The sequence below is a fragment of the Nomia melanderi genome, chromosome 9 (assembly GCF_051020985.1).
Source record: "Nomia melanderi isolate GNS246 chromosome 9, iyNomMela1, whole genome shotgun sequence".
NCBI classification, from domain to species: domain Eukaryota; kingdom Metazoa; phylum Arthropoda; class Insecta; order Hymenoptera; family Halictidae; genus Nomia; species Nomia melanderi.
The window spans coordinates 12,252,789-12,279,142 of NC_135007.1; the positions used below are offsets into that span (position 1 = coordinate 12,252,789).

The window sequence follows — 26,354 nt, forward strand, 5'->3', positions numbered from 1 at the left end:
GTAGTTCTCGGAGCGTCGCTTTCGCATCTCAGACGCGCGCTTTTATCCGTGCAGAACATTTTTCACCTGTAACTTCCGAGTTTCCTCTGTTGTGCGTTACACTCGCTTCGGAGATTTGCTGCCAAGGGAATTAATTAAAGAACTGATGCTAATCGAGGGTCAATCGTTAATGTTGTGATATACATTATTGAAGCGATGCGTGAAATATGTTTGATAATGTATTTCGAAACTTTTAATTGAATCAACTTCAAGAATGTTAACTGATTCTTCAACCGATTCACTCAAATTCCAATAAAATACTCGAAAATTCATCATTGAACGCGTAAAATCACAATCCACTGTCAGAATCAACATAAACGCACTGATACTTGATTTACGAGCCAACTTCACTCGTATTAACTTTTATAAACATTATTCGGCAAATTTTTGGGTCGATTTTCTTCAACGCGAATACACAAACATATATCGCAATCATCAACTTTAAAAACTTTCCACTCGAGAGATGACTCTCACTCGCCACTTGATTTCATACAGTAAAACTATGAAATTTGATATTTAATATTACACTCTGTACAATACAAATTTTTGGAAAAATTTAAATAAAACAGTTTTGTTCCAAAATGTACCTGTAATTTCTCATCGAGTCAGTTCCACAAAGTATCGTCTACATCTCATCAGAAAGTGTTCAAATATTTCTAGTGAAAAACATCCGAAAGGTTTAAACCTTTAATTTCTAAAATCGAAGTGAACGAATATCAGCTCGTACAAGAGCGATGGAATAAGTAGTGCAATAAACATTCATAAATCTAGCGTTAAAAGTCGAAGCAGAAGGTACGTCTCGGGTACACAATTCAGCGGAGCATGTATAAAATCTTTCGCGTAACAAGCTCGCGAAGGCAGCGCGAAATAATAATCGCGCAGGTAATAAAACTGACAAGAAAACGCTCGGTTCCCTTCGAAGGCAGCCTTCAGCCGGCGAGCAAAGGTGCGTGGAGGCACTTTAAAGTTTCGATCCGGGGGTCGAAGGTTGCGCGAAAGTTGACGACAGTCGGGCGGCGATGTTCCTTCGTTACGAGTCCGTTACGCGGGACGCTTCGCTCGTTTATTCGTTAAGCCGGTGGCCCGGAAACGGCGACGAGCGCGGATTCGAACGGAAAATTCGCTGAACAAGAGCCGACCGATTAAACGGGGATCGACGCGGAACCGTTGCGAACCGCGGGAAATAATAATTAAAAGGTAATAACCGTCACGGCGAAGCCGGTGGCTCGCGACGAACGAAACCGCAGAGATGACGCGCAATCGCGATCCCATTAATAATTACTCGGTTTGCTTCTGTGTCGCGTAACAGGCTCTTTCTGTGCACGTTTCTTCGTCCCTCTCATCTCCTTCTCTCTTTCTGAATCCTCCACAGAGGCGTGCGCATCGATCGCTCAGGTTATTTCGCGTGTAATCGGCGGAGACTGCGAGAAACGTAACGCGGAACGGTGTAAATTTGTAGCTTTCCAGGGAGAGAGTTCTGCATTCTTTGAAATATTATTATTTTTCTGCTTGATTGAGATACTACAGTAAATGATTGTTAGTTGATTAAGGAAATACTGTGGATATTAAGGTTCATTAGTGAAGATTGGGAAAATTGTGCAGCGAAACGATTCGATAAGCGGGATAGTATTTCAGAAGTTAAAGTTAATCCTCAATCAAATCCGAACGTTTACAGATGCAAGCGTATTTTCAGGTTCCCTAAGGATGATTGGTTTTGATTATTTTTTGGATGTGAGTATGGATTTATTGAACCTTCGAACCGACTTCCGCGATTCGAATGAGATCGGAACGATCTCGCGGTAATTTATCTAGCATTTCGAACTTGTATCTGGTCGGATGGCATTAATCCTACGAAATTATAAGAAACCTCGAAGCGCACAGTTTAATTAAAAAGGAAATATCGACTTATCGTAATGTCCAATATAAATAACTTCCAATATCGACAAGTTCAATCTTAAATTCCACGCGGAGCGACGATTATCGAAATAACTTAACATGTACTCCTGCGATTCGAACGACAAAGTCGGCGTTGAAGCTTTATCAATGAAACAGTTTTTTCGCGCGTCTCTTCATCCAGGGAAGCCGCGAACTAATTGTCATACGGTCGTCAAACGCGGCGGTCGTATTTCTTCGGCGCTCGCCCCGCTTTGGCGCAAATAGCGTGCGAAACAGCGAGAGCACGGAGTCCGCCGCGAGTTTCATCCACGAGTGGCCAGGATCGTTCGATCACTGCGTCAACGATCCCCCGTGCGGAGCGTAATCTCTCCCCATCGGCGGCAAATTCGAATGCATTCGGATTTCCATCTGCCTTCAACGACCCCGAAAATTCAGAAGTTCGGGATTTACTTTAATACCCCGTGCTTCAACCTTCGATACAATGCGGAATGAATATTCATGCTGCGTTTGGTCTCTTTGACTATGATCAGAATATTGCTAGATTGCATCCAGCACCGGATTGGTCGGAAAGTGAGGTTGGTTTTTTGGATGCGTAATTCGTCGATGGTGATTGAAATTGAACAGAAGAGTGATTGGAAAGTGAGAGATTTTATCTTGTTAGGAGATTCGGTCGATTTCGGGAATAAAAATTTCACTGAACTTTCTGATAGTTTGTCGCGTTGTTCATGTGGATACTTATAAATCAAAAACTCTAGTTGACGACTGAACTCAAGGATATTCGAATCTACTAATTTTAATATAGAATAATTACTTGAAAGCAATCTCATCTTATAATCTCCTAAAAACTCAGATAACTATCCTACGACGCCCAATATTCGGAGAATCCAGTTCAAACAATGGCCAGCAAGAAAATACGATCCAGGTCACGCTAGCCTCAACCTCGACCCACCTCGTCGCAATCCGTTTGCCCGTTGGAGCGTTCAAAATCAACGTGGAACCGCTCGGGACTCGAGATTTTTCCCGCGGACTTCGCCTCGGTTAGGTGATTCCATGGGATAAGAGGTGTCTGTCGGCACCCGGTCGTCGTTAGCCACTGGGTAACGACCGGCCCCTCTCGCCGCGCCCCCTCCGGACGTTTAATTGCGAATCAAGTAGGAAATCCAGGCGCTACGCGCGAACGGTAGCCAAGAGGCGAAGGAGAAGAGGAAGAAAGTAGATTAGGCGGGAGCGAGAGCGTGGAACAGGAAGCAGAAGCGTGTTCGGAAGGAGGCGAAGCGCGAAATGGAGAATGGAAGGAGGAAAGGAGCTGCAGGGGTGGGAGCAGAGAGCGAGGGTGGCGAGAGAGCGACAGAAGACCGAAGACAGATGAAGATAAGGCTAGAAAGGGCACAGCAAAGGTGTAACGAAGAAGAAGATGGCAAGAGAGGGTCGCAGAGTGGAAGACAGATGAAGATAGAGCTGGAGAGGACGGAGCAAAGGTGCAATAAAGAGGAAGATGGAAAGAGTGAGACAGAAAATTGGAGGAAGACGAAGACAAGGCTAGAAAAGACAAACAGAGGATAGATAGATCTGGAATAGGCAAACGCAGGATGCAACGAAGGAGGAAGTACTAAAAGCGAGACAGAAAATTGAAGACAAAGACAAGGCTAGAATAGGGACAGGGCTAGAACAGGCAAAGCGAGAGTGTAACGAAAAAGAAGATGACGAAAGGGAGACAGAAAACCAAGGGAAGATAGATCTGGAATAGGCAAACGAGGATGCAACGAAGGAGGAAGTACTAAAACAGAGACAGAAAATCGAGGAAAGACAAAGATAAGGCTAGAATGGACAAAGTGTGACTGAACGAAGGAGAGAACGGTGGAAGAGGGACAGAGGAACGAATGAGGATAGAGATAGGGCTAGAAAAGGCAAAGCGAGGGTGGAACGAAGAAGGAGAAGATGGAAACACGGTAGGGCGAGCTAGGGTAAGCTGGGCGAAAATAACGATGGCTCGCCATAAATCAGCCAAGGCGACGGTCACGACTGCGGGGAATCGCCGTGCGCGCGGCAGTGGCCGATGCCGGCCGGCGCAGGGGGGGACACGAGAGAAAAAAAAGCTCGCCGCTCGGTTACCAATGACTAATCCCCGTGGTAAGCTTTTTGCAACGGCTTCCTTTTGCGCGCACGCCGCGCGCCTGTGATCGCCGGTGCTTATCGGCCGTTCCACGGCCTCCGGGGAAAAAAGTAGCCGAGCCCGGCCACCGGAAAAATGATTTTTCGAGACCCCCCACCCGCGCGCGCACGCCGCAGAACAGGGGAACCGGTGCGGAATGGAACCTCTCTCGAAGCTTCTTGCTCTCCGATCGCCCGGATCAAGAGCCAGGGCTTTCCGAGCGTAATTTCACGGAGTTTTGAATCCTTGAGTGCCGTTTGTGTGTCCCGAGAGTTTGTTCTGTGGTGTTTGCGCATATTTCGGTTTGTGGTTGTCGAGTTGTTCAGATTTGATGAGATTCGAGGAGTCCGCAGATGGATTTCGCCGTAGATTAGGGTGAATTGTGTTGGTTAAGAGACGAAGGATTGAGTTGTAAAGGTGACTTTGATGTGGGATTTGCAACTGGGACTTGGATTTTGCTCGGAGTGTTAGAATTTTGTCAATTATTTGAATGTATGTGTGTCAGGGTTATTCAGGAATGTTTGTGAAGTATGAGTATACGAGGGTATGTAAGGAGGGAATTTAGTTTTTAAATGCATGCAGGCGGTAACGGCAATGAATGGGCCTGTTGTTTCGAAGTAATTCGAAGATCGATAATCTAGTCTGCTGAAACGACTTTACAACTTGCTCAGATATTCAGCGATTTACGGGTTCTAGCTAGCCGGATGGTGAACATATTCGGACAACAGCTGCTCATTGAACTTTCAGACTCTCTACTTTAAATGAATGTGACATTAATAGGGAGACGGTGTCGTAGCTAAAGAAATGGAGAAGTTTCCTGAGTGGTTATGGTTAGCGGGAGCAGAGATTGGCACGGTTTTATTCGCTAACTATTGTGCAAACGGAAAGCGTAGACGAAAGTTTTGTTCCGCCGATGAAAAATTAATGATTGCCGTCATCTTCCGCTTCTATAATGGCCTATACTCTTCAAGTAGTTTATTAACCTCTCGCACTATGAGGTCACTCCTCCTTATTTATTCTCTTTATTCTTTTCATCTTAACTCCCAGCTCATTTTATGAGAACTGAACCTTTGCAGGATAACTTCGGTACCTAAAGTCATTTATAATTGGTGGAGTAATGATAGGGCTGTTCTCGTAGTTGAATTAAAAAGTGCCATCACGAATTTACATCCGATTCTCTTCCTCGCTGAGTTTCGCAATCGAACAGGCGACGGAAGAATTAGTTGATGCGATCATTATACACGATCGCATCGAGCGAACGATTTTTTTATCGGAAAGCCTGCCATTCGTGATAAATTGCGAAACATTTTGTATCGTCCACCATGTAAACTTGTTTTTAGTTCACGTCCATCGCGACGGAAAGGATTTCAATGTTTAAATTTGATTTTCCTGTCGGAGATACACGTATTCTCTCGTGCATTCCTTGACAATGATCACGAGGAAAATGGTCTGCGGTCAGCAGAGAAGAAAGACGTATGACGGAAGGAAAGACGCGCACTGCACAGGGAACAGTTCAACAATTGACGCATTACTTTCCAATTTTGTCAATGTCCAAGGTGAAGCGCGTCGCTGACGCACAAGAGATGAGTTCATTGATAACGGCATAATGGAAATTACTACTATCTCGGCTAAGTTCATTGCTATCTTTGTATTTGACTTTATCTCTTCAAGGACAGTTCCACGGTTCCGCGAAAGCCGTGCGTATTAATTGAGAAATGAATTGAGATTGATACGATACGCCTGTATGTTTATAATTCTTCACATTCTCCCATATCCTCTGCAACATCGATTATTTTAAGCCTTCGCGGACGAAGACGCTTTGAAATCTACAAAGTCTTCAATAAATGAAGTCAAATTAAATATCAATTACTTAATCAATAGGAAAAAAAGGAAACTACGAGCTGATCTCTTGCTGTCAGAGTAATTAAGTCATTTCTCTGCGACTTAGTCTTCCAAATATGAACACTTCATCTCTCAGAAATGCCAACGTTCGTCCGCAAAGGGTTAAACGAAATAAGAATCTCAAAATGGAACCACATACACAAGTAAATCAATCATTGAACAATATACCAGATATTTCAAACTGATAAACATATATTTAAAGACAACTAACAACCATACCATCCCACGTCAATTATTTCAAAGAAAAGCTTCAAACATGAATCACATTCCTTAACACCAAAAGTACCTATTAATCCCTCATCCAACGATCTTCCTTAACACGTTCACACCGGCGCTGTAATTTCCACTCTCCCATTTGGCGACTGAATTCTCAAAATTGATAAAAATACTGAAATGATCAACAAGTAAATTAACCCTCTATGGGCCGAATTTTTGTTCATGATTATAGAATCTATGCAGTACGAAATTAATAAATATCCGCATATGAATAAGAATTAACAATGCATTCAATAATTTCAATAATTTCATCAAACGAATATATTCTGTAACTTTCAAGTTGCAATGACATTAAACTTTCTCGCCTGAGTGTATGAAAGTTTAAGTTAACTGATCGCTTAATTTTACAAGATGCCAATATATTAATTCTCAACTATATGATAATGTTTTCTAATTACCAAACCATTTGACGGGCCACATATTTGATCCTACACACCTCAATGAGCCACCAACGGTACACACTGTCTCAGGTGGCATCTTACTGCGAGAAAAACTCACCCTCCAATCACACCGTACACGACACTCCCTCCAACAAAGAGACTCGAACCGAGTCCAACGGCATTTCCCGCAGGACGAAAAAATACGTTTTCCGAAAAAGCAAAAAGAAAAAATGAAAAAATCACGATCAACGATACACGGCCCAGCCAATCGACAGGCAACAATTAATCGCCGGCGCGGGGCTCGGAATAATGAAAAAGTTTGTCGAATCTAATTAAACGAGGCCGCCTTGCCGGTCGCGTTTCGCGCGTTTTAAACGCGCGTCGGCAACATTTAATGGCACGTATCGATTCCGAACCGCGATGAATGGCACCGGGAACGCGGCGTTCCGCGATGCGCCAAACGAAAGGGGATGAGGGCGGTGGGCCGCGGTCCGCGGATGACATTTTACCCGGAAACGGGGGTCGGGGGGGAAAATCGGGCCGGGGGAAAAACAAATCTGCAGGGTCGCGCGCGAATGACGTTTCAACGGTGCGGCCGACTGGAGCAATTACTAACGGAATATTGCAATCATTACGTCTCTATCTGCCGCGCTCCGACTCCATCCCGTTACAGGAAAAAAAACACACACAGCCACGTACACAGACGCGGAAATGCGGGCGGGTGGGAGGCAGGAAATAAAAATGATCGCGTGCACCGGGGGACAGACGGCAGAAATCGAAAATCATTCGCGGAACGCCGCCAATCAAACCGATCCCCGCGCGAAACTTGATTCAAGCGCTGCCCCGCGAAACGACGACAACCGTCGACGACGACCGGCTATCCCCGTTATCGGCAGACAACCGATTTTTCCTTTTCATTTTTTCCTCCGTTCGACGGCTCGATTTGTTTGGCGATTTTCGATTAACGATCGGCGGGTCGTTGTGTAGTCGTAAATTTTCGGCCCCTTCTCGTTCTTCGGGACTTGGGGATTTTGGGGACAGGTTTTCGATTGTTTTCTGCGATGTTTCTGTGGGTTCGCGGGAGCGTTGATACGGGGATCATTGGAGGGAGTGGATCGTTTAAGGGATTGTGATTATTGTAGAGTGGATTTTATGTGGGTTAGGATTTTCAGGGAAAAATTGGTGAGTATGTGGCTGGAGTTAATGGGTGGGAGTATAGTTAAGTGGAAAGTTAATTTGAAGCTTGTGGAACGACATTGTGTTGGATTTGATGATGGTTTTGTATTGGTTCAGTTGGTTTGGCTCTGTTGGATCGATTAGTGTGTTAAGCATCAAAGTAATCGAGTGGATTTTGTATAGTTTTATGTTTGAAACACTCGAAGTATTGGAAATTAGATCGCAAGAAATCGAACATAGACGTCTACACATAGAAAAGACAGCACTGTTCTGTAAAAGTATTATTCCAAACTTTTCGGCTTCAATCGTCACATGAAATTTTCTCCCAAAGAAACACGCAATATCACCTGCCATCATACAACAAAACAACCTTATCACCAGCGCTAGCCGATAAAATTCCAAGATCAATCGCAATTGGACCCCACCGATCAAGAAATCAATTCTAAAATCGGTCTAAACCTCCAGCGACTCCAAGACCAAAACAATATCAATCCTCAATCAACATTTCACAATTCCGTGCCAAACACGAGTGTCACGAGTGCAACTCAAGGTCACGGTTTCAAGCCAAACACAAATATTACGATATCGCAACAATTACGGCCCAGATTTCGCCCGACAAAATGATAGTGCAAGAGGTTAATCTGCATCAAACATCCACGAATTCCCAAGCTGTTACGACCCACTCGAGAGGACACTGTCACCACTTGATTTCATACAGCTAAACAATGAATATTTAGTATTCTAAATCAATCTTCGTGTTGCTATGTAAAACATTTAAACAAAACAGCTGTACCCCAATTTGTCAATGAATCATCGTTAAATTACTTTCAAGCAACGTCGTCCGCATCTCATCGGAAAATGTTATAATTCCAATGAAAAACTTTCGAGTGCAAAGGGTTAAATTCCATTTTACAATCCCGGCCGTACTCGACTCTCTCGAACGTCTTCGTTCGACGGATCCGAGCCGATAAGATAAAATCGAACTCGCGAATCACCCGCGGCCCGAATCATCCGCGCGGCCCCCACGTTCCGGCGAATGAATGCGAAATTATCGTCCCGCCGAAAAAGAAGCGATTACGGTCCGATATCGAATCACCGGCGAGCCTGGAGGGGGGAGGCGAGCGGAGGATCCGATAAGAGGCGGCGCGCGTCGCGCGGTTTCGAGAGTCCTTTCGACCGCGTTCTCACGACACACCGGGAAGCGCGCGATGAATGTACGCACCGTGTAGGCAACATACGTGCATCTGCTCACATTCTTCCGTCGGCGGTTTATCGATTCGTAATCATAATCAAAACAGATAAGAGTGGCACCGGCGGCACTCGGCTTCGCCGAGAACACACTCCCGGCTCATTTGAAGCCCAGCCGGCCGTAATGAGCAACGTTTTCCAGCGACCGCGTAAAACCCGCGCCGATAGATTATTTCGATGCCGATGCCAGATTGCACGCGCGCGGCCGCGAGCGCGAGCGCTCACCGACGCGTACCCACGCTTTCCAACCGTACGGGAGAAACCAAGGATTTTTGCGAAACCGCTCGAATTTTCGAGTTGCCGTTTGTTTTCAGCGGTTTTCAGGCGAGTCGAGTCGGTTCGACGAGGGAAAGAGATGTTTCGGAGCTGACGATACGCGTATCTCGGAGGATCGCTCGAATTTTCGACGTTCGTTTTCAGTTCGTACGTGGTTGGATTCGGTTTTCGGATTCTGCCTGGAAAGAAAGGGACGTTATAGGTTAATGATACACACGGTTGGAAGAGATGGTTTGATAAAGGACTCTGGGCTTGTTCGGATGGAGGGTATTTAGTTCCTCGTGGGATTGGTTTGATGTGTGTGTTTGAGGGAATGTGTCTTTGTCGTTAGCGAGTTTGCAAAAGAGACGTTTGCGTTAGAGATTTCGCGGAATAACCAGTGTCTCTTAGAAACTCGTGGCAGTCTACGCACAGGCGTCGGAACAGCAACTCTTTCCGAATTGAAACTATGTCCGTGCCAACGGAGATATAGTGGGTTCTAAAACAAGAAACTGTTACCTTTTATCTCACGTAGGCAGTATTTATAAACGGAATCGTGTGAAATCTCTTCGAGCGTAGTGAAAAGAAGGATTAGCTCCCTGGCCGCGGTACCATAAACTGCTCACGGTTATTTCATTATTGCTAGTTTCCCAATAGAAAAAGGATCGCCAACTTACTAATGTCGACATCAAATAAATTTAATTTTCACTAGATTGTTGCAACAAATATCGAACGAAGCACGATTAAAAGGCGGATGGCTGATATAAATTCGCGTTAAATTTCTTTCCCCGGCAATATCCACCGTTAAACCCGGCGAACCTCGCCAGGAAATGAACGATCCGCCGACGATCTTGCGTCGATCGGTAAAACAAGCGGATCGAACGCGAAAGAAATCTCGCGGCGAATCGAGACCGCTCGAACCCAGGGAATCTCTCGCTGGCGGAACGCTTGAAAAATCGTCGCGAAAGTCTATCCCGCTTTCTTTGATTTATCAGTGGTTAACGACCCGAGCGACGGTACGGGAATGCCCCCGCTTATTAATCAGTCCAGAAAATGTACAAAGTGCTGCGCTCGTTCGTTCCCTCTCTCTCTTTCTCACTACCTCTCTTTCTCTCTCTCTCTCTCTCTCTCTCTCTGTCGCTCGCTCGGTCTCTTTCGTAACGGGCCGGTCGACTTTATTTTTGCGTTCCCGCAAAACGGCGAGCGACGCCGCCTCTCGCGCGCTCCCTGAAACAGCTATGATTTACGAGAACCGAGTAACCAAGCCAACAGCTGATCGTCTGACACAGTTCTGTCTGAATCTGCTAATGCGAGCGAGCGAGCGAGCGAGCGAGCACGAGCGCGCTAGAACCCGGCGGAAAACGGGCAGAAAAAACGTTCAATGAGGGATTTACGTGACCGCGTTAAACTGTTAACGTTCGGATACGAATTTTATCTCGCGCGTATCGCGCCACCGCCGGAAAAGCGGTTACAAATCGACGGGCTTTTTTTTGCGGCAGAAACATTTCTGTTCGAGAGATTAGTTGATTAATCGATGTTGCTTGTTGTTTGCGGCTTGCTGTATAGATTTTCCGCGGGACACGACGGAGAATGAATTAATTGGATGACGTTCGGATAGGTTTTTCCGCTCGCGATTTCCTGGAGAATTATCGCTGCTTATTCTCATGGACGTGGAAAGATCTGTTTGTTTATACAAAAGAGTAAAAGTTTGTATGGTAGCCGCGCCGTATTATAGCGAGATTATAGGCGCATTTTTACGCGTTCCTGAATTTGTAAAGCAGGTGTAAAGATGCGATGCATCTTTCATGACGTGCATCATGCTTCGCGTTGTTTGACCTTAAGTGGACTGAAAGTTTAAAAAGCCGAGGAAGAAAGGGGCTTCCTTGGCTGTGTCGTTGAAAAATAATTTCTCCCTTGCCGTCGGCTTTCAGTTTGATCGCCGAATGTTTCGTTTCAAGTTGATTCTGTTCGTTCTCGTTGGTTTTGCTCGCTTTATCTTCGTTAACTTCGCGAAACGATCCAACGGTCCGCCAGGCTCGTTGCTAAACCGAAAATGTCCCGATACGGCTCGTATCCTATCACTGCCGGCGACCGTCTGTTTTTCTTCCTGATTCTTTCGGCGAATCGCGCAAACTTTTCCCCGGCTCCGACCGGCCAAGAAACTTCCGTACCTATCGCTCTTTACTTTTTCAGCTTCCCGCGAACAGAGATATTTAATTCGGTTTCCCCGGTCGATCCTTTTTTTTCTTTCTCGCCGGGAATACTGATGGAATTTCACGAACTTCGAGAGGAACGCGAGGAGCATCGGCAATTAGAATAATACCTCGTGAAATTATAACTGGTCAATACTATTAGCTCGGCGAAATACGAAATCCTTTTCCGATAGGATACCGCGCTCGCTTGTTCTATAATGATAAAACTGAATTAGAAGGTGATTCGAATAAATACGAACGAACGTATAAACGTTTAATTCGCTGGTAACGCCGGCGTAATCGAAGGAATATCGCTGAATCATAAAAGTCAAGATAATGCACTTATATAAATACGAATGGATTTCTTGTATTGCGCGATAGCGAAGCTAACAACACGATTGATACCTTGTGGAATCAACGAGAAGCGCGGACATTGTTGCACATCAATCTACGTGCTTCCCAGTGACAAGTCTCGCGTTCTCGGCCAGCACCGACGGGAATCGCGGTAGCGCGGTTTTCGAAGCGAACGAAAGTCCTTTCTAAACGCGTCGCTGCGTTCGAGCGGCGCGCACGATGCTACACCTTTCCCACCCGCTCATTTTTCAGAGAGAAAGATCAGCGATCGATTCCAAGAGCAGAGATTCTTTCGCAGCTGGAACGTGGGAGATAATGTCAAACATCGCTAAGAGTTTTGGACCTAACGTCTGACAGCTACCACAGTGATTGTTAAACGAAGAATAGATAATTAACTTAGCACTCCAGATGGTTTCGTAATCTGTCAGCAACTGCAACTGATTTTTATAGTATCCCTAGCGAAAATGAAAAATGCTATAACATTTTTCAGATCTTTTATTTTCCTTAGGACAAAATTTGGATGTCTAAAATCTAATAATTATAGAGTAGTTTCTTTAAGATCCCTTAAAATATCTAATATTATTCCCGGTGCAACATTCGAGCCTACAGAGTTCAAAGGGCTAATATACAAATGCAAATCGAATATTAAACAGAATTTGTTCTCGTCCAGATTGGAGAGATCAAGGGAATCGCGCTTGAAAACGTAAGCTTTGTCTTGTAGAGCACGCCCGACTAATGTGTCTGTCTATCGCCCACCGTTTCTACTTAGACTAAACACAGCCAGCTGTAAGAAACGATTTGTTTTTCATCGACCTTATCTATCGGCTCGTGTCGAATTATTAAAGAAGATTGATAATACCGTGTTATTGTTAACTTCTACAAACATTGCTGAGGATACAGATAATTAATAACGAATAATAAACATGAGTTGAGTGTTACAGATATACAGGTCAATAAAAGAACTTTCCAAATTGAATTTCTGTCCTAAATGAAGTTACATGAACTCATCGCGATAGGAATATTACATTTCAAGATAATATATATTTGAATATAACAATTCAGAAATCTTTTGTTTACGTACAAAAGAAGTTCTACTTATTCGAACAAAGCGAACGTTTTTTTAAACTGTTAACTCGATAGAATGTTTTCAAGTAATTAAATAAATGTCTGTAATTGTTGGATCGTTTATCGGTGAACTGTAACGACTACATTCGAAAGTTTATAGACTACTTTACGCGTGTATCGAATATTAATGTCAGAGCAAACGTTCCGACCCCACCGCTGCGCCAAACGAATATCCAAAAACACGTGTGGTACTTACAAAGCTCTCTCGCGCGGGTGTACTTTAAAGCGTGCGCCAGTATTCCCGCCTTATCCGCGATCCCCGAGTGTACACTTTTCAAGTAACGAACTGCATTTTTAAAGACGAACCTATCCGGCTAACGGCATAAAACGCTTATCCGATTCTCCGCAAAGAAAACTTCCCCGTCCCCTTTCGAAACCTTTCAGAAACCTGCATACCGACCGCACAATAACAAACAAAACGTTCCGTCGATAATCGCCGTTAACTGTTTTCAGGAAACAAGGAACTTGCTCGCCCGACTGACAGAAAGGATCACCCGCAGCGAAACTAACCCTTTACCCGTCCCAAGCTTTAAATGTATACACTTTCATTGCTGAAAGCAACAATTTAACTAGATCAGCGAAATCATTGTTTTTCTATCGTACAAGAACCCAGGGCTACGAGGTACAAGCGTCAGGAAGGAACTCGGGCCACAAAATGCTTCAAGAAAGTACATTCTTCGGTGTCCACGTCGATGTCTATCCTCTAACTTTCAAACCCTTTCTTTTCCACCACCTATCAGTGCTTTCTCCTACCTTGACAGTTATGACATCATTCAAAAATCTGCATTCCAACGATTAACACTAGATTCACGGAACCCGTCAATTTGACGGATATTGAATTTTTTAAACATTATTCAGTAATGTTGATTCGTAATTTTGATTCGTGCAATTAGGCGAATACGCATTGCAATGCTCTAGTTTTGAAGCTACAATTTTCTCGATTTATATAGACGAACGCGTAGTTTTCTAAGAACAATAGAATAAAGTGTAGAATATACGTCTGTAAATCTAGTGTTATTAATACAGATTTACTGTTACTAATTCTTAGATACAATTTTAATTTCCTCAACATTATCCCACTCGTTCAAACTTGTACTCATCTTGTCGACACTTCAAACTACCTCAAAACTACTCCAAGACTTAACACGTCCAAATCCAAGAAAGACAGATCATCAGTCTTTAAAAATCTACTTTCCAGCGATTCTAACAATCCATCGATCTTCTTTGAACAATAAATCCAAAGGACCACAATGATCATTATAAACCCAGCTAATTCCCCTAATTCTTAGATACAATTTTAATTTCCTCAACATTATCCTACTCGTTCAAATTTCTACTCATCTCTTCGACGCTTCAAGCTACCTCAAACCTACTCCAAGACTCAACACGTCCAAATCCAAGAAAGACAGATGATCGTCACGAGCACACTCATCCTTTCACAACAATTCCTGCACACACCTAAGCCAAGGGACCACAATCATCAACGGACGAAACTACTCGCGGGAAGTCACCTTCAGCCAGCGTACCCGACGCATTTCGATCGCCACGCGAAAACCGACAGCCCGAAGTCGCGCGCGGGTGCGCGCAGGTTTCCGGAACCAGGAAAATTCGCGCGGCTTCCCGGAGAGCAATGAGCCGCGACAATTTCACGCGGCACGATCGTTAAATGCCCAACGGTACGTGCGTATGTGCGTAGGGCGAGACGGATGACCGGAATAGAAGAGAGGAACGGTGCGAGAGAGAAAGAGAGAGAGAGGGAAAAAGAGAGAGCGAGACGGTCGAAGACGGTTGAACAGGGACGGAATGGCAGACGAGGGACGGGAGGCGGTGGAACACGCAACGAGGACGGAGAGCGTGCGAAAGAGATAGGGACGGGAGGGAACGAGCGAGAGAGACGGGGCGAGAGATTGAAACGCGTCGACCAACGAGAGAGAAGGATCGAGCTAGAGCACGCGACCTTCACGAAACGTCAAACGTCTATGCTGTTTAGCATGCAGGGCCGTATGACTGAAAGAGGTCTACCCAGACTCTCTTGGGTCGCTGGTCGGGCATCCGGAAATGGATCGTCATTGGATAACACTTTAGCTACTTGGTGTCTGGACCCTATGCGCTAGATAATTCTTAACTCTCTCAACTCGAGGGCTACGGAGCCATTTAAAATTTATCGTTACAAACTGTGAAACTTTATTATTAGATTTATAATTATTAAATTATATTATAACATTTATATCTATAATCGATGAGAAACAATGAAATATACCTATAACTTTTCTTTTCATACGTATCGTTTATTTATATGCTAATATGTTAATATGCTTTCTCTATTAAAATTGCTTGGAATTGCTGGTAATAACACTGAGAAAAAGTTTCGAGTACGAAGGGTTAATTTATGAGTGTTTGTTTCCTTTGTTGACTGTATGTTGATCTTTGTAAATAATGGCGATTAGATTGACAGTTGATACTGAATTATATAATTTTGCTGTTTATAGGCATCGTTAGGTGTTTCTGGTCTTTTAATGGAGTTCAGTGTGTTTGAAGGACTTTGGTGGGGTTGAGAGTTCAGTTTTGGGATGATTAGATTTTTAAGATTTTTGAGTGACTGATTCATTAGTGTTATAGGGAATATGATGTGTAGTGTACAGGGCTTTGGTGCGGTTGAGTTAACTTTTGGGATGATTGGACTTCTAACATTTTTTAATGATTGATTAATTAATTCTATAGAGAATATGAATATGTGTAGTGTACTGGGCTTTGGTGCGGTTGATTTAACTTTTGGGATGATTGGACTTTTAAAATTTGTTAATGATTGATTAATTAATTCTATAGAGAATATAAATATGTGTAGCGTAAGGGTTTTGATGAGATTGAGTTAACTTTTGGGATGATTGGATTTCTATAATTTTTGAATGATTGATCAATTGATGTGTTAAGGGTTTCTTTGTCAATGTTTTTCGCAATTGTTAAGCAATGCATTTTTTTTAACAATATCGATATAGTGCCAATTTTTTCGGAGGATTATTATTTGAGGGAACACGATTAAGCTTCCTTTTAATGTATAACTGACATGTATAGTGGACATCGCCGTGAAGTACGAATTAATAATGTCACCGCGTATCTTACGGCACGCACTTTTATGCGTTTATAGCGCGCGATGACTGCTCGGAATTCCGTTACCGTAAACAGCTCGGTAAAGCTTAATGAGATTTCGGTTTTATTTCGGACTCGATAGGCGCTTCGCGTATTGCCAACTGATTTGCAGCGCGATTATAATCTCCACGGATCGGTTGAAATTTATGGGGAGATCCGTTGTTCGCGCGTGATGCATTGCCATTCTTTTTAATGCTGTTTTTAACCCTTGTTGAACGCTTTGTGTGACAGTTTGACGCGTTGCGGTGAATGTCAGAATGTTGCGCGCTGTGAATGATGAGAACCGTATTGTATACCGAGCGGATAAATCGAAGAGTTTACAAGCTTCTCTGTTTACCTTCCCACCGAATTCATTCTTACACCGCAGATTCAATTTCCAAGCACAAATTAATCAACCCTTGCACAGAATTACATTAAATTCTAAAAAATCCCAGCAAAACTTCTCTCCATCGATAGTAACAAAATTAACCTGAGACTACTCAACACTTAATCAATTCGAAATCCCTCAGCCTACAACAAAATTACAAAAATACTGGCGATACTCGATAATCAAATCCCTCCACTACCCCCAAAATCAAAACCCTCGCAAAATTGAATCACCCACGCATTCCCTAGGGAAAGAATCTTAATTAGCGACCTCAACTACCGACTAACCCACGTCCAATTCAATCCCCATAAATTCTCGAGCCTAACTCGACGATCTACGATCTAACCGCGATTCAGCGTTCCACCCGGCAGCCCCTATTCCCGTTCCACCGAAAGCAAAACGAAGGCGAGGAACCAGCGGTCGGAGGGTTCGGGGGACGGTGATCGGTCGTTATCGCGGATCGGACGACCGGTGTCGCGTGGCCGGCAGAAAATCACGCGATCGAAGGGCCCGCGCGCGAGTCGCGGGTTGAATCTCGTGCTGTCAATACGGATCGTAGGAACTTCCGCGAAGAGGTTCCCCGGCCGAACGGTGGAAACGGCCGTGACAGCGTGTCTCCCGCGGACGAGCCGTTCGATTTCCGCGCGGAACGCGAACGTGTCCGTTCCGATCGTCTCCCCCCCAAACCCCTCATACCTCAAAAATTCCTGCTCCCCGTGCGTTCAAACTAAAATTCAATCTTCCTCTCGGCCTCCTCGTTTCCATTGACTCTTACAGTTCCTGACTCGCTCGTCATTCTTTCTTCGCGTCCGATCGCTCACCGAAAAAGCGTTCTTCTCGCCGATCGCCCACTTGACTCTCGTCGTCCTCCAAAAATCTCTCGGCTTACTCCCGACGCACGTGTGATATTTTCGTCCCGCCGCGCGGCTGCTCACGGAACACGCACTCTTCTCGTCGCTTCAACACGTTTCGGCTTCAACACCAATCGAAATAGAAAGACGGGGAGGCGCGGAGGAGGTGACACGTAGGTATAGATAGACGGACGGGCAAAAGGCGAGAAAGAAGGAACGTTTAGGGGACAGTGAGGATCGGAGAACGTTCTTTCGCGACTTTTCTTTTTCTTTTCGATACGTGTCTCTCGTGTATACGCAACGCGTTCCCGTGTGGTGCGCATACGTGCACGTATATTAGAGCCGTCACAGTTGCATCCGACTTTTCACTGCGCTAACCGAGCTGGCTTGCCGCGCTCTTGACAGCGTGCACCGCTGTTTAGGTTAGGTGAGCGTCGTGGATTTAACGCGGCTTTCTCGCCAACCGGCTCTCTGCTCGCTGCTCGATCGTTTGCTCGAGGATGCTCGAGATTTTCGGCGGCCCCGAGCAAAGTCGTTGCCAAACGGCGCACGGTAGATCATAGATGGTCATCCATCTAAGCGCTGACCGTGGCTAGACCGTTCACGGCCGGACGCAACCGGTGCTCTAACGTTTCACGGTGATTCTACTCGTCGACTTCCCGCGAACTGTCACTCCTTCGTTGTCAACAGGCCCAACGAAGAATACACTCGACGCACTCGTACGATCCTCGCACCAGTCCGCGTTTTCGGATCTTCTTCGCGCGCCGATCGGCAGGCACAATCGGCCGATGTTGCTCTTTAGGGAACTTGACTTTGCCTTCGATCTTTACAGGGTACGTACCATTACGCGCGTGTCAATCATTTTTTTCCCCCGGTAAACCCGTATCGGAGCGAGATCGGTATTTCTCCGGATCGATCGTCAAAGCAACGCGCGCGGCGGCGATACCAGGAAACGTTCTCCACTTCGCACTTGTCACGTGTCTGGTATGTAATCAATTTCTCGCGGCTAACCTAACGCTCCCGGTGGAGCGTGCGGGAAAAACGTTTCCGTATCTCTCCGGTTGATTCGGAACTTTCGAGACACTCCGTCGATCGGCGACCGATCGAACGACGAACGAAGAACGTAAGCGGTTTAACAAAGATTCTGAAACGCGAGTCGGATGAATTTGGATGCCCGAAGATCAACCCGTGACACTGTTCAACGGCACAATCGTCGCGGCCACGTTTGCCAAAACGTTAAACCGCACAAGGTCGAGCAACATCGGCCGCGAGCCACCGCGACGCGCTGTCGGAAACGCTTCAGGATCCACTGACGGCCGCGCGCGCGGCGGCTGTCAACCGTGTGTGCGATTTCACGTGTCTCCTCGGTGGCCGCGCTCCGGGCCACCGAATCCCCCTCGATCGTCGTGATCGGCGTTCCCGAGAAAGTGCGTGTTCCGTGTTCCAGCCGCGGTGGCAAGCGTCTCCGAGCGGGTCCGATCGAGGAACATCGTTCGGGGAACTTGGTTCGCCGATGACCATCCGTGGACTCCTCGTTCCTAACGCTGTCTCGGGACACGGGTCCGCGACAGCGAACAGCAGCGGCGACAACAACAACAACAGTAGCAGTAGCAGCCCGTTGACGTTTTTTCCACCGTGACCAGGAACTTCGAGCGACTCTTTTAGTTTTTTTTTTTTCAGTGGTTTCTTAAGCTCTTAGATAGATAGAAAAATGTTGTTACGTTCGAATCCGCGCGTGGTGGACGCGCGCGGGCGCCCGGTCGACGGGTCGGAGTTTCCTCTTCCTGGTCGGGTTCTTCTTGGATTCCTCTTCGCCGCGGGGAACTTCGAGGATCGGCTTCGTCGGCCGCTCGAAAAATGACGACGGCTCGTTTAACACAGAACGGCGCACGGGTTTTCAACGGCGCGGCGATGGAGAAGGAACGAACGGGAATGATACGGATAAAAAAAAAAGCGGAGCGAATGAAAAAATACGGGGATCCACGCACACCGAGCTGCGCCGTACACGTTCGTCGCGAGAGAGACTCGCCGGCGTTACGGAAATCACTCGCATTCTCGGAAAATATTTACCTTGCTACATGTAAAATGAATAGAGAGCCTGCCTGAATCGAACGAAGGAAGGCTCAACCGGCCCACTGTGACGTCGCCGGCCTACTGTCAGCTCAGCGCTCGCTCGGCCCCGCGGTCAACTAACCTACCGTGTTCGCCGCGCAGACTTTACCGACCAAATAAATCGATTCGACGCCGCCCACGCGCACCATTCGGCCACGATAAATCGTCCACGGCCGTTTAACTATTTTTCGCGTCGATTTCGCACCGTTACACCGGATTTTCTTCGACCCGATGTCGCCACGGTCGCTCGCTTGACTACCGTAGTAGTCAGGTGTGAAACGCTCACGCGCACAGCCCGCACACACAGAGACGGCGCACGTTTCCCTCGCAGATCTCGCGATTCGTAGAGCCATAGGCGTCGTTGGACCAAAAAAACTTATGTTCCGCCGCGTGTAAGGGTGGGAGGAGAACAAGAGAGACAGAGAAAGAGAGACAGACAGAGAGGGAAAGAGAGAGAGAGAGAGTGAGAAAGACAGAATGAAAGAGAGAGAGAGAGAGAGAGAGAGAGAGAGAGAGAGAGAGAGTGAGAGAGAGACTACTAGTGAAAGAGAGAGAAGGGAGGTAGAGGGAGAGAGGGAGAGATAGAGAGCGCGTGTAAGAATATCAAACGCATTGACGTCTTACGCAGCGCGGAGGGTAATTATTTCGGACGTAGTTCGCCGCGCAGTTGACCTCGAAATTAGAAATTTCGCACGGTGCCGACTGGCGTAACTCGAATTCGCGGCACCGCGGTGGGGGAGAGATGCGCGAAGAGGGGAGCCTCTGAAGAGAGAGAAAGAGAGAGAAAGAGAGACGAAGGAATCGGCGGAACAGATATTTCGCGTGCGGATCAGGAACGAAGCTGTCACTAGTATTTTCTACCCCTCTCCTCGCTCCTTTCAGGACGCTGTCAGGATCTGCCTCCTTTTGTTAGGACGCCTCTGCGAGATGTCCTAGGCCGAGGACGCCCGGCCGGAAATTTATATGGAGATTTTTCCCGAGCGCGTTAAGGACGATCGTTTCGCGAAATGCTTCGGAGAGAGATCCTCGCGGTAGACTCTTTTTATTTACTCCCGGTAACTTTGGGATTTCGGCTCGAAGGTTTTAACGGGAGTTTTATTGAGTTGGACTGTTGGTTTGTCGAATGGGGTTTTTTAAGTTTCCTGGGGTTGCTCGGGAGCTTTGAACACGGTGGGTGGAGCATTGGGATTGGATTTTGGTTTCGGGTAGTCTGATGGCGAGCGGGAAATAGATATAGTTTCGGAATGTTTGTCTTTGAGGATAGAGGATCGTAGGCTGGTTTACGCGAAGCGAGTGTCGAGTAGAAATAAGCAATTGCGAGCGAAGTATACGTAATCGATCTTGATCGTTCAAAATCTGCGACTATTCGAGAAACCCCGGCGAGGTTACTACTCCCTTCGAAACACAATGACGCCCATAAGATACAGAATCTACATTTCAATTCCAATTTCCATACGATCAATCCACAAAAACCCATCTGGAAAGCATGGCGATTCACCTCGCGCGTCCCACGGACTTCGATAAAACTCGCTGGAACCGATGCATCAATTAAAAATGTGCAATTCGAAGTCCACGGGAGCTCCTCCATCGGTGACGCGCAACATACCGACGGGCCTCATCAATTACAATTACAATTCGCACGAAAAATCCCAATCCCCCGGACAATCCGATTCTCGCGCTCGGGGATCCTCGGGTCGTCGTGCTTCCCCCGAGCGGGTTTTAAATAATTTCACTATAAATAATGCTCGGCCGAGGAGAGGGGGAGGCGGAGAGCCGCTGCAGAAGTGTATCGGAATTCTAGAAGTGTCGCGGACGCGCGACACGTGTGACTTTGGATTAGGCGAGGTAAACACGCGTGCGGCCAGGTGGCGTGAAACGCGGTTGGTGCATCGGCTAGGCTAGCCTAGGCTAGGCCAGGCCAGGCTAGCGCGCGCACAGGTACTTTTCGTGCGATATAGTTGTTACGATGCAGCCGGCTATATAGATTCTTAGGTAATACTAATTGCGGCCGAGCAGCCGAGCACATCCGACCGCTCGCGATCGCCGGCTCGTGCTGGCTCATGCCTCCGCATACGTAGGCACACGTGGACTCGTTCCTCGCGGACGCGCCGCGCCGCGCGGCCCGACGCCGCGGGGAATAATTTCATGTCGGAGTGCTCGCTTCGACGCGATCGTCGCCTGTGCACGCGTTATCCCGATAACTCGCGATCACTCTCTGTCCGAGGAAAGAGCCCGCCGCGAGCGAATCCCGGTCGGACGCGGGCCATCGCGGCAAATTGAATTGCCTCAATGTCAATAGTTTCTTATAGCCGGCGAAAGAAGGCCGCGGCGCGTGTGGCGAGCGGCACGTTAACGCGCGTAGTCCGTCGCACTGTTTCTTTATCGATCTCGCACGAAAAATTCTTCATTTTTTCCCCTCCCACCCTTCCGCCCTTGCCGCCGGGCTGCATTCCCGCGGCCAGTCAGTTTCCCGAACGCAATGTCAAACAACCGTACGGCGAACGCCGAGCGTTCTGCTCGAGCGCGACGGGAATCGCCGTGACTTACGGTCTCTGATAAATTATACATTGTTCCTCGGGCGCGCGGGCATTTGCCATGCGTTTTTCTTCTCGCCTCCGTTCTCTTTTTCTCGTGTTTTATTCCTCGGATCCGCTGCCCCCGGGTTTTCTAAACAAAATACGCGCCGCGTCGTTGAGGTCGCCCTCGAGACGCACGCGGGAAATCCTGGGATTGTTTCCTGCGGACGCGTATCGCCCGGATTTTCCTTTATCGATCTCGGTGATTTAGTGGGTTTCAGGTGTTGCGGAGGCATTGGACTCCGCGACGGTGCTTGAGTTCCTTGGATTGGTTGTTCGATAAGGAAGCATGGAATTTTTGATAGGACAATCGAGTGTTCCGTTTCATTGAATTTTTGGGTAAATTAAAGACAGTGGAGAAGTAATGGTAAAGAGAGAGAGAAGCTACAGACGAACTATAGAGTTATATTCGTTTATTGGTGTTTATTAGGAGCTTAAATAGAATGTTGCTATTTACGAGAACGAATGACGAACGGAGGAATATAATAGACTGAACTCCCAATAAAGACGGCAACGACGAGAACCTACGAACAGTATTTTTATTCCTATTAATTCTCCCATAAACTGCGAAGTTAAAAGTGATCCCGAGCACATGTGCGACAGTGTATAGATTCAGCTTGTCTTTTATATTAAAAGAAACGTGTAGCACTTATTATCTTAAAGTCGGCGTGTATTTAAAATCAAATAATTGCAGCCCGCGTCTAAATATACCTATCAATTCTTCTACCCCGCGGAGCTCTTCTAAAACATACCATCATCCATCTAAATAATTCCTACGATATACTTTCCTTAGCTCCGCTACCACCTTCCGTCTCCCTACAGCCAATCACTAAACACGCCGTTCATCTCACAGGAACAACCAACAAACATCAGCCCATCCCCACACTCGCCCACAATCTTCACCCACTTTCATTCAATCCCAACCAATCATCACAAAACTAAACAATTCATTCCCCCGCCGCGAACTGCCGACGAACTTCTTCCAACTCCGGCAACTTCGATGTACATTATATTCATACGCGACCAATTACTTCACATTACTTCGCGTTTACCATATAATTAATTCACCTCCCCGCGGCAACCGTCTCGACCCGGCTCGTTTCACCGTCCAATTCCCCCGCCTCCGCGCGGGAATGCTAATAAACCGTAATTAAATCCTACAGGAAATAATCGACGGCGCGTCCCCCGTTCCACGGTGTCGCCGTGAAAAACCGTGGCGTATTCCCGCGGGAGAGCTCGTCCTGCGGTATCGCTCCAAGAAAATGGAACGACGTCGCGTCGCGTCGCATCCGAGTAATGCCCAGCGAAAATTCCATAGAAAAAAAGGCTCGGCCGGCTAGCCGGATACCCGCGCTACCTTCCCGCGCGGCGGGTACATTTCCCGCGCGATAAACGCGATTATTGTCCGCCGCCGCCTCCGCCGCCTCCGCCGCTGCTGCCGCTGCCGCGTGTCCCGTCGTTGTTTGCAGATCGATCCCGTCGTTGCATGCGCGTCCACGTGCACGGTTGTTTTTCATAGATCGTCCGAAGCAACGGCTGGACGCCGTGGGAGGGGACGACGGGAGGCAGGCTGGCGGAACGGTCAGCTGAAATTGCGCGTCTACGCGTTCTTAGGTAACGCATCGCGCGCGTTGCGTGAACGGAACTCGGCTGGGCTTCTTGTCCGTGTCCCTCGCGCAACGTCGTACACGAACGACGACGGTTCTCTGTGTTCGTCCGGATGTCTGTGTATTTACACGGTTATACGCCACGTGTGTACGTGTGCAACCGTCCGTCCGCGCGCCGTCCAGGCAGCATGTGGCAATTGCTACAGTTACGTTTGCGCACACCTTTATTTTTGCTTTGCGTGCGCCGCAGGTGCCTCTCTGCTGGGCACGTGACGTTGCTGCGCCTCTCTCTGTCTGTCAGTCTGTCTCTCCTTCTCTCTCTCTCTCTCTCTCTCTCTGTCTCTCGGTCTCTCTTTGTGTATATCTGCATCCACGTAGCCGAGCTATTAGGTAACGCGTCGATAGTGCGTGAATCGGATTTGCCGTCGTAACGCTTTGCCCGCCGCCTACGGTAGCCACGCTTCATTGTCCCGCGTCGGCTGTCCGCGACGCTGCACAAAAGTCGGTTTTCACACACGACGGCCCGTTACGTGCCGTGGAAAAACGCGCTGCACGCTTCCGGGAGGACGTTTCACCGGTCGGACGATCTTCGACGTCGGAGGCTGCGACTTGCGTTTCGCGCGGTTTTTTTAACCGTTTTAGTGCTGAGCAGCGATACACCGCTCTTCTTGTGTTGTGCCAAAATTGCGGAGAGCGCGGAGGCGCTTCTGTTTATCAGTATCAATTATAATCTTCTTACTATGTCTTTCCAGAAGTAAATCAAAGTAAATTTGATTTGGATAAATGTTGTTTTTTGATGTCTTTTGTAATAACACAATATCTGTGATCTCATTAGATAACTACTCTTATTAATTTTTTTGCGTACACACACAATCACTTCCGTATTTTTAGTAAATGTCCACAAAAGTTGTTTAGCATCCAGACGGTTAAGGAATACGGTGGATTCGGTGGAGTTCGTGTTTGATGGTGTTCAACACGTTGACTGCCGCGAGAATTTCGAGCGTTTCGTTATAGTAAGATTTATTCCTTTATAATACAGAAGAATAGAATAATTATTAGAAATAAATATTAATGTATTGGTATTACAGTGCTCATACTGCACTATTATCTAGCTTCTCGTGTTACTGGATGTTTCGATTCAATAGCAATTTTCTGATTGCAATTGTTTTCAAGCAATTTGCAAATTTCGGTCACCGGTGACGACCTTGATACTTTGATATTACGAATTACCCGATCATTTCCATATTTAAATGTCTACACTAGGAAGCTATTAAATACATTCAATCGTCCATACATAGTCTCTGATGAAAAGATCGACCGAACAATTCTCCTAAAGGAATACACCTTTAATTTCATTCATTCGAGCGGACCAAGGAAGAAGAATCCACATTATCACCTTACATCGAGCTCCTTTACAAATCTAATTTCACGTTAATTACTCATCGAACCGTTCAATAGACGTGCGTGTCACGATGACAAAGAAAACCACAGACGCCCATAGTAAATTCATTTTTTACCGCCTGCCAGTTTCTCATCGGTCTGACATCGGTGGTCCGTGACCACTGGCTTCTACAGACACGAACACCGGGAGAAACCAGAATGAAAAATTGCGAATGTTTATGCCTACGAATTCAAATCAGGCCGATTAAAATGTGCAACAAAATGTCGTTAACGCATTTATCCAGAACAAGCAGACAGGTGTCTGTGCCTGTGTCCGTACGAGTTCGTTCAATTAAACTGTCAACATTAATGCCACATGTATAATTCAAGGAAAACAAATTTTCGCTTAGTCAATCGACTGTTAACTGATCGGGGATCTTAACGATGCGTTCGTTCCTTGGCTGCAACATTTTCTATTGATTTATTGCATTCTGATGATAAAGTGGCCTCCTCGGGCGCACGTGCGTGCCGATATTGCGATTCCCTTTCCTCCTCTTCGTTTTTTCCCCTGCCGTTCGTTGATTTTTCGAGAACGTTACGAAACCGCGCGTTAATCGATATCTTTAGAGGAAACCTTGGGACGCGAGAGTCGTCGATCGAGGAAACGGAACTTCCGTTCGATTCGATTCGAAACTGCATAGAAACGGATCCTGTTCGTCGATCTCGTTTCTAAACGGACTTCGTTATCACTACTATTCGAGCGTATTCGTCTATTGTATTTTTTCGACTCGAACTGGACGTTTATCTGCATTGCATTGGATTCCTTTTTTTCGAGAAATCAAATAAACAACATACCGACACGGCAGCCAGAACGGTTTCGTTGCTACGTGGATAAAGAGGAGGAAAGGCGATTAATCTGAGACCTTAGATGACCTGTTCAAAATGCTTATTTCAAGATTGTGTAATAAGCACCTCGTGACATTTCCAGCGGTCAATAAGCGATTCTCATTGTGCCGATTGATAGAGCGAAGCATTCGCTATCAATGTGCGTCAGGATCTATTTTCTAAAATATTTAACTCGTTTCTTTTTGCTCTAATGCGATCTTCGTGTGACCGGAACGGTAGAACGGAAAATTAATTTAATGAATGCGACGTACGAATGGAACGTTAGAATAGAGATCGTGAGAATAGATGTGACAGTCTCTCGAAGAATGAAAGAATTTCCCGGATTACATGTAATAATAAAATGACGACATTATTTATTAATTGAACCGCGTGCTATTTCCGTTACACGCGCCCGCCGGCAGCCTCCGCTCCGA

At 46.4% G+C, this 26,354-nt stretch overlaps 1 protein-coding gene across 8 annotated transcripts in view; it reads right to left on the reverse strand.

Moving 5' to 3' along the window:
- mamo (zinc finger protein 628-like) overlaps positions 1-19,542 on the reverse strand; it is a 107,606-nt gene extending 88,064 nt beyond the window's left edge. For 3 of the 8 annotated variants that reach the window (XR_012999395.1, XM_076370764.1, XM_076370771.1), the window contains exon 1: positions 19,431-19,542. The gene's annotated coding sequence lies outside the window, so the exon portion shown is untranslated. Of the gene's footprint in view, positions 1-17,205; positions 18,979-19,081; positions 19,151-19,348; positions 19,376-19,430 lie in introns of those variants that run through there. The other 5 variants (XM_076370767.1, XM_076370768.1, XM_076370770.1 and 2 more) reach the window with 5 other exon arrangements.
- Between the last annotated feature and the right edge of the window lie 6,812 nt (positions 19,543-26,354).